This window comes from Grammomys surdaster, unplaced genomic scaffold, assembly GCF_004785775.1.
Source record: "Grammomys surdaster isolate TR1022 unplaced genomic scaffold, NIH_TR_1.0 364, whole genome shotgun sequence".
In the NCBI taxonomy this organism is placed as follows: Eukaryota; Metazoa; Chordata; class Mammalia; order Rodentia; family Muridae; genus Grammomys; species Grammomys surdaster.
The window spans coordinates 2,477,690-2,484,377 of record NW_021604783.1 but is presented as its reverse complement, the minus strand read 5'-3'; the positions used below and the strand labels follow the sequence as shown (position 1 = coordinate 2,484,377).

Sequence of the window (6,688 nt, the reverse complement as noted above, 5' to 3'; positions counted from 1 at the left end):
AGGCTGGTCATGAGCACATGGAGAGATAGGGGGTGGGGGGAAGGGAATGGGAGAGAGGGGGAAGAGGGTAAGAAGCAGGAGCAAGGGGATAAGAGAGTAAGAGCAAGAGAGTGAGGAGGGGGTGAGCAGCCCCTTTTATAGTGAGTCAGGCATACCTGGCTGTTGCCAGGTAACTGTGGGGTGGAGCCTAGACTAAATGCCAATAGAGGCCCAGGTCACTCTTGTGCTCAAAGGGTGCAGTTTGTCTTGTTTTGTTTTGAGACAGAGACTTGCCTTGCAGCGCAGGCTGGCCTCAGACTGCCACAATTACAACTGTGTGCCAGCAACACTTGACTCAAAGACAATGTTTTAAAAAAAAAAAAGAGCCCTAAATCCATCATTTTAGGAAACTGCAAAGAACATAGAGGAAATGAGTATACTTTAGATTTAGATGCAGTATTGCTATATGACAGTGAAAACATTACTCACTTTTGTATGTTTGTCAAAATGCAGAAAGAAAAGTGGGGGATGAAGGAGACCGAGCAGGAAGCAGTGAGGGAATGAGCGGTACTTATTCTGAAGATAAGCACTGTGAATGTTTGACATTTGATGTCTGTATTCCTAGACTTCTTTTTCTGATGTTCAACGTGTGTTTTTCTAGGTTAAAATGGAATCTTATGTGTATTATTAACTGCTTTCTTTGTTTAACTGAACATTGGGACCACTTTCATTGTTAATATTCTGTAACTTTATTGCATTATTAACACATTATTCAGCGTGGCTATCACATGATTTCATGTCTTCAATGCTTCTTTCTTTCCTTTCAGTAAAAACAAAAATGTATGTCTGTGTGTATGTCTGTGTACCATGGGCATGCGGTGCTCATGGAAGTCAGGAGGGCCCACTGGGTCCCCTGAAACTGGGGTTACAGATGGTTGTGAGTCAGCCAGTGGGTGCTAAGGAACTGAACCTGGGTCCTCTTATAAGAGTACCTAGGGCTCTCAAATACTTAGCCATTTCTTCAGGCCCTGTCAACTTTCTATCTTCCTTCCTTCCTTCCTTCCTTCCTTCCTTCCTTCCTTTCTTCCTTTCTTTTTTTAAAAGATTTATTCATTATGCATATGAGTATACTGTAGCTGTCTTCAGACACACCAGAAGAGGGAACCTGATCCCATTAAAGATGGTTGCGAGCCACCATGTAAGACAAGACACCAGTGAGTGTAAAATAAAAATAAAGTAAAAGAAAATTTACAGGAAGTGGGGCATTATGACACATGCTTGGAACCCAACCACTCAGAAAACTGAGAAAACTTAGAAAACAAGGCCAGCTTGGGTTCCTAGAGATGACTTGTTTAAAAAAATCCAACCAGATGGGTGGTGGTAGCGCATGCTTGTAAGCCCAGCACTTGGGAGGCAGAGACAGGCAGATCTCTGTGTGTTCAAGATCAGTCTGGTCAAGTTCTAGAATATCTAGGGCTGTATAGAGAAACCCTGAATCTGAAAAACAAAAACAAAAACAAAACCAACCAATCAACAAACAAACAAACAAACAAAAAACCCCAAAGCAAACACATCAAAATAAAACCCAGAAAACCTCCAGGAAGGGTTTCCTCACTTCTTTTGTTAGTTCTTCTCCCTGGGACTAAGGACAGTGCTAGTCAGTCAAAGAATATTTGTTGAGTGGCTGAATACATAATCTATGGGTGCCAGCAACTGACTCACTGGCTTTCCCAGTAGTGAGAATTAGAGATTGTGTGATACAATCAGCTCAGGCTGGTCAGAAACATTCCATTTCTTTTCATCCCTGTCATTGCACAGTCTGAGTTGAGAGCAGGCAAAGCAGGTGCCCTCCCTCCCTGTCTGTGCAAGGTCTGTGATCGTCTTTTTTTCCTCCAGGGACAGTCACAGTGTTTATGTAAGTACGATGTCAACAGCGCTTGGCGTTGCCAGGTGTTAACCAAATTAGCAATGAACAGTGTTGGCGATACTTTCTTGGGCAGGTAGCTGCTACTCTAAGGAACAGGCTGTGGTTGGAACCAACACGGAGCCTGAAGACTGAAGCTTGGGAGATCTGAGGCTCTGCAGCTGGGAAAACCACACAGTTTCAGGTTGGGAAGAAGTCCAAAGCCAGGTAGGTGGCTGGGAAGAAATCAGGACAGACCCCAGATTGATGGGTGGATGGCAGTATATCGAGTTCCACCAGTAGAAGATACATGGCTGCTCAAGCAGGGATCCTCCTTAGGCTTTAGTTTGTCTAAAGCCTAGGAAGAGAGCTTGTTCCCGCCAGGGACCAGCCTTCAGGGCAGGCCTGTGAGGGGAAGGTCTGCTGTAGTCCCAACCTAAATTTTTCTCACCTTCAAGAGCAAGCATTCAGCAACTTGCAGATACTTGCAGATTTAAACCACCTCTTGGCAAAGGGTCCAAGGGCCAGAAGCCTGTGCTGTTCTCTATAAGGCACCGTGGAAAGGGAAGACAGGAAGGAGGCTGGGAACTTAAAAGACCATGTACTGACTGCAGCGGCATGTGCCTGTAGCTTCAGCTGCTTGGGAAGCTGAGGCAGGGTGATCATTTGTGCTCAGATTTTTTAAAAAAACATTGTTTTCTTTTTAGATTTATTTATTTTATTTCATGATATGGATGTTTTGTCTGCATGTATACTTGCTCACTGTGTGTGTGTCTGGTATCATCAGAAATCAGAAGAGGGCATCAGATCTGTAACTGGAGTTACAGATGATTGTAAGCTACCATACATGGGTGCTGAGATTGGAACCCAGAGCCTCTCTGCAAGAGCAGCAAGTTTTGGCTCATAACCACTGAGCCAATGCTCCAGTTTAGAGGTGAGGACTTTGAGGCCAGTTTGGGCAACACAGTAAGACTTTATCTTTAAAAACCAATACCAAACAAACACACCTCATAGGAAATTCACTCACAGACAGCTGGAGTTAGATGGAAGAGCTGAGGTCAGAGTTTGAGCTGCTTTGAGTAGTCTGTGGATATAGCCAGCTCAAGAAGGTACTGAGGGTGCAATAAAGACAAGCAATGGGCCTCTCCTTTCAGGAAATACCCCAGGTATACTGTCTGTGGGTTCCCCCAACCTCTGTCTGTCTGTCTGTCTGTCTGTCTGTCTGTCTCTCTTGAGGTGGGGGCAGGGATCTCACTATGTTGTCCAAATTTATCTCCAACAGTACTGCTGCCTTGGCTTCCAGAGTAGCTGGGACCAGGCATGAGCCACCAGACCAGGCTTAGAAGTGGGCATTTGGTATTAAACTCAACTGATTGTCATCCACAATCTTGGAAGAGGAAATCCATTGTCTGGTCAAAGGCTCTGCCCTCTGTATATGAATGCCCTCACCATTCATCCAGCCACATTTATTGAGTACCTATTCCATGCCAGGAACTATGATGAAAAATTAAATATTTCTTTAATGAAGACATCTGCATATATTACTAATTTGTTTAATTTTACATATCTTTTGTATTCTTTTGCTGAGTGGATACAATGTCATTAAATTTGACAACTTAATGAAAGAAAAAAAAATCTTATGGACACTATGTCCTGTTTTCAAAAGCAGGTTTTTTTGACTTGGGGCTTTACTATGTATCCCAGGGCAGCCTTGAACTCATAGAAATCTTCTTGCCTTATCCTCTTAGGCATGCAGGATAATCATATGCTTGGCGTGAGAGCACTTTCTACCCCTCTTTGTCACTGACCCTAGTTATTTTTCTTTGTGGGCTGTCTTCTCCATTAGAATATAAACTCCATGGGGTGAGAGCTACGTGCCTTAGACTTGCAAGCACTAAACTCATAGTATATGATTGACAGGCTTTCTGCTCTGTATAAAACCATTTCTTATCTCAAAGGCTATATTTGTTTGCTTCTGTTTTCTATTTTGTTTTTTGTTGAGATAGTCTCATGTAGTCTAAGCTGTCTTTGAACTCACTAAGTAGTTGTGTAGCTGAAGATGACCTTATACTTCTAATCTTGTTTCTACTTCCTGAGTTCTGGGATTATAGGCAAACATTATTATACCTCATTTGGACAGTGTTGGTGATAGAGGCCAGGACTCATGCATGCTAGGCATCACTCTACCTACTGAGATACAGTCACAGCTCCAACAGCTTATTTTTTAACAGTAAAAAATAGCATTACAGGCCGGGCAGTGGTGGCGCACGCCTTTAATCCCAGCATTTGGGAGGCAGAGGCAGGCGGATTTCTGAGTTCGAGGCCAGCCTGGTCTACAGAGTGAGTTCCAGGACAGCCAGGGCTATACAGAGAAACCCTGTCTCGAAAAAAACCCCCCCCCCCAAAATAGCATTACTATTGTCTCCTCCACCTCTTTTTCTTCCTCCTCCTACTTCTTCTTTTTCTCGTTCTCCTCCTTCCCTTTGAAACATAATCTCTATGTAGTCCTGGCTGACCTGGAACTTGCTATGTAGACCAGGCTGGTGTTAAACTCACAGAGATCCACCTGCGTCTGTTTCCTGAATGCTGAGACTATAGCCTTCAGGCCTATATTACTGTTGTCTTAAATGACAAGAGCATAGGTACTAAAAAATTACGTTTAAAACTTGAATGAAAGCAGAGGCTTAAGGTATGACCCAAACCCCAGCACCTCTGTAACCTGGCATCAGCTCATGCAGCCCTTGTACCACTGAAAGTCTCCATTAAGTTCTCAGGATTTGCAACATTTTCCAGACAGTGTTGGTAGTCACTACCTAACCATCAATTCCTTCTTTTGTTTTCACTGAGGCACATTAAATGAGTGTTTGCTAAGTGCCTGGTGCTGCGGGATATTACAACTAACATGCCCTCAAACTTAGGTTTTGGGGGGAAGGGTTGAATATCTCAATGGCTAAAAGGCAGTGTTTTACTTTAAAAAATATTTATTACTATTATTTTTTATCCATTTTGAGACAGAGTCTCATGATATAGTCTTGCCTGGCCTGGAACTTACTATATAGACAAGATTGGCTTCTGCCTTCTGAGTTGGAATTGAAGGCGTGCACCACCATGCTTTGCAATATTATTTAAAATAATTTGTGTGTGTGTGTGTGCACGTGTGTGCGTGCATGTGGGTTTATGTCCTTGGGGAGCTCAGAAGAGGGTGTTGGATCCCATAGAGCTGGAGTTATAGGCAGTTGTAAGCCACCTGATATGGATACTGAGAACAGAACTCAGGTCCTCTGGAAGGGCAGTAAATGCGTGCTTCACTGGTGAGTCACCCATCTAGCCCACATTTATTGTTTATTAATTTATTTAATTATTGGTTTATTTTGTGTTGTCATGGTACATGTGTTGAGGTCAGAGGACAGCTTAAGTAGTTAGTTCTTTTCTTCCACCAAGTAGGACCCATGGATCAAAAGTCAGGTGGTCATACATTGTAGGCTAGTAACTTTACTGGCTCAGCCATCTTGTTGGACCCCAAAGGCAGTGTTTGTAAGTTTTCTTTTAAGTATGTGGCCCTCTATGTGTGTTTTGAATATCAGGGAAGGCTTCCTGGAGGAGTTACATTATGAATGAGACTAAAGAAGGTAGAAAGGTGGCAGACATAGCCTCAGATGTGATCACAGTGTACAGGGCAGTGAGAGTTGATAAGATGGTCCTCGGGAGGAAGGAAACTGTCCTTTGGGGGCGGGTTATCTTATTTACTATTCTATTGCTGTGAAGAGACACCATGACCAAGAAAACCTGCAGAAGGGAACATTAAATTGGGGGGCTTGCTTATAAATAATTTCAGAGGGGTAGTCTATGATTATCATGGTGGGAAGCATGACTGCAGGCAGGCATGGCCATGGGGCAGCTGAGAGCTTACATCTTTGATTCACAGGCAGGAGGCAGAGAGAAAGATTAAGACTAGGTCTGGCGTGGGCTTTTGAAACTCCAAAGCCCACCCCTGGTATAGCACATCTCTTTCAAGAAACCCATGCCTCCTAATCCTCCCTAAACAGTCCACCAACTAGGAGAGAAACATTCAAAGATAAGCAGCCACGGGCTCTTTCTCATTTAAACAACCACAAGGGGACACAGTGGTGCATCTGGTTAGACTCAGGTGAACTTCAGGATGAGGACTGACAGGGTGGGTTAGAGCGGCTGTGTGAGCTCTGATCCTTCATGGCCACAGTAACAAGGAGACAAATCAAGTTTAGAAGCAGGGGTGCTCTGTACACAGTGAAATTTTCGTGATATTATTCTGAAAGCGATGTAGAGACTGCTAGGGTGGGACAAGAAGTCATTCAAGGGAGGGAGCTTGGGGTGGAGATGAGTGGGAGGCGATAGGTGAACAGGAGGCTTTGGACGGGGGAAATGCGGGCAGAATGAAGTGGGAAGTGAACGAACTTGAGTTTGTAAGGGGAAAGTGGAGACGGCCTGGTGACCACATCGGTGGACTGAAAGCCAGTGGTGGGATCATTACGGGAGGGTCGATGAAAAGTTTGTGTTTCTGTGACTAAAACATAGCACAGCTGAGAGCATGTAAATCATTCTAGAGAATTCAGTGAAGCAAAAGGAAGATCTGTTGGGGTTTAGGATAGAGGACATGAGGCAGATCACTAGTGACAAGCCAGTTACTGAGTACTCCTCACTCAACCTGATCTTCACCCTTAAGGATTAGCAAGAAAACATACTGATTGAAGGAGTATAGATTGAAGTATCCTCTCTCTCTCTCTCTCTCTCTCTCTCTCTCTCTCTCTCTCTCTCTCTCTCTCTCTC

General features: G+C 43.9%; 1 protein-coding gene across 1 annotated transcript in view; it reads left to right on the top strand.

The window, feature by feature from the left end:
* Nucleotides 1–2,025: 2,025 nt before the first annotated feature.
* Nucleotides 2,026–6,688, top strand: part of Ndel1 (nudE neurodevelopment protein 1 like 1) — a 37,037-nt gene continuing 32,374 nt past the window's right edge. Inside the window, exon 1 of the mRNA XM_028780115.1 lies at nucleotides 2,026–2,110. The gene's annotated coding sequence lies outside the window, so the exon portion shown is untranslated. The remainder of the gene's footprint in view (nucleotides 2,111–6,688) is intronic.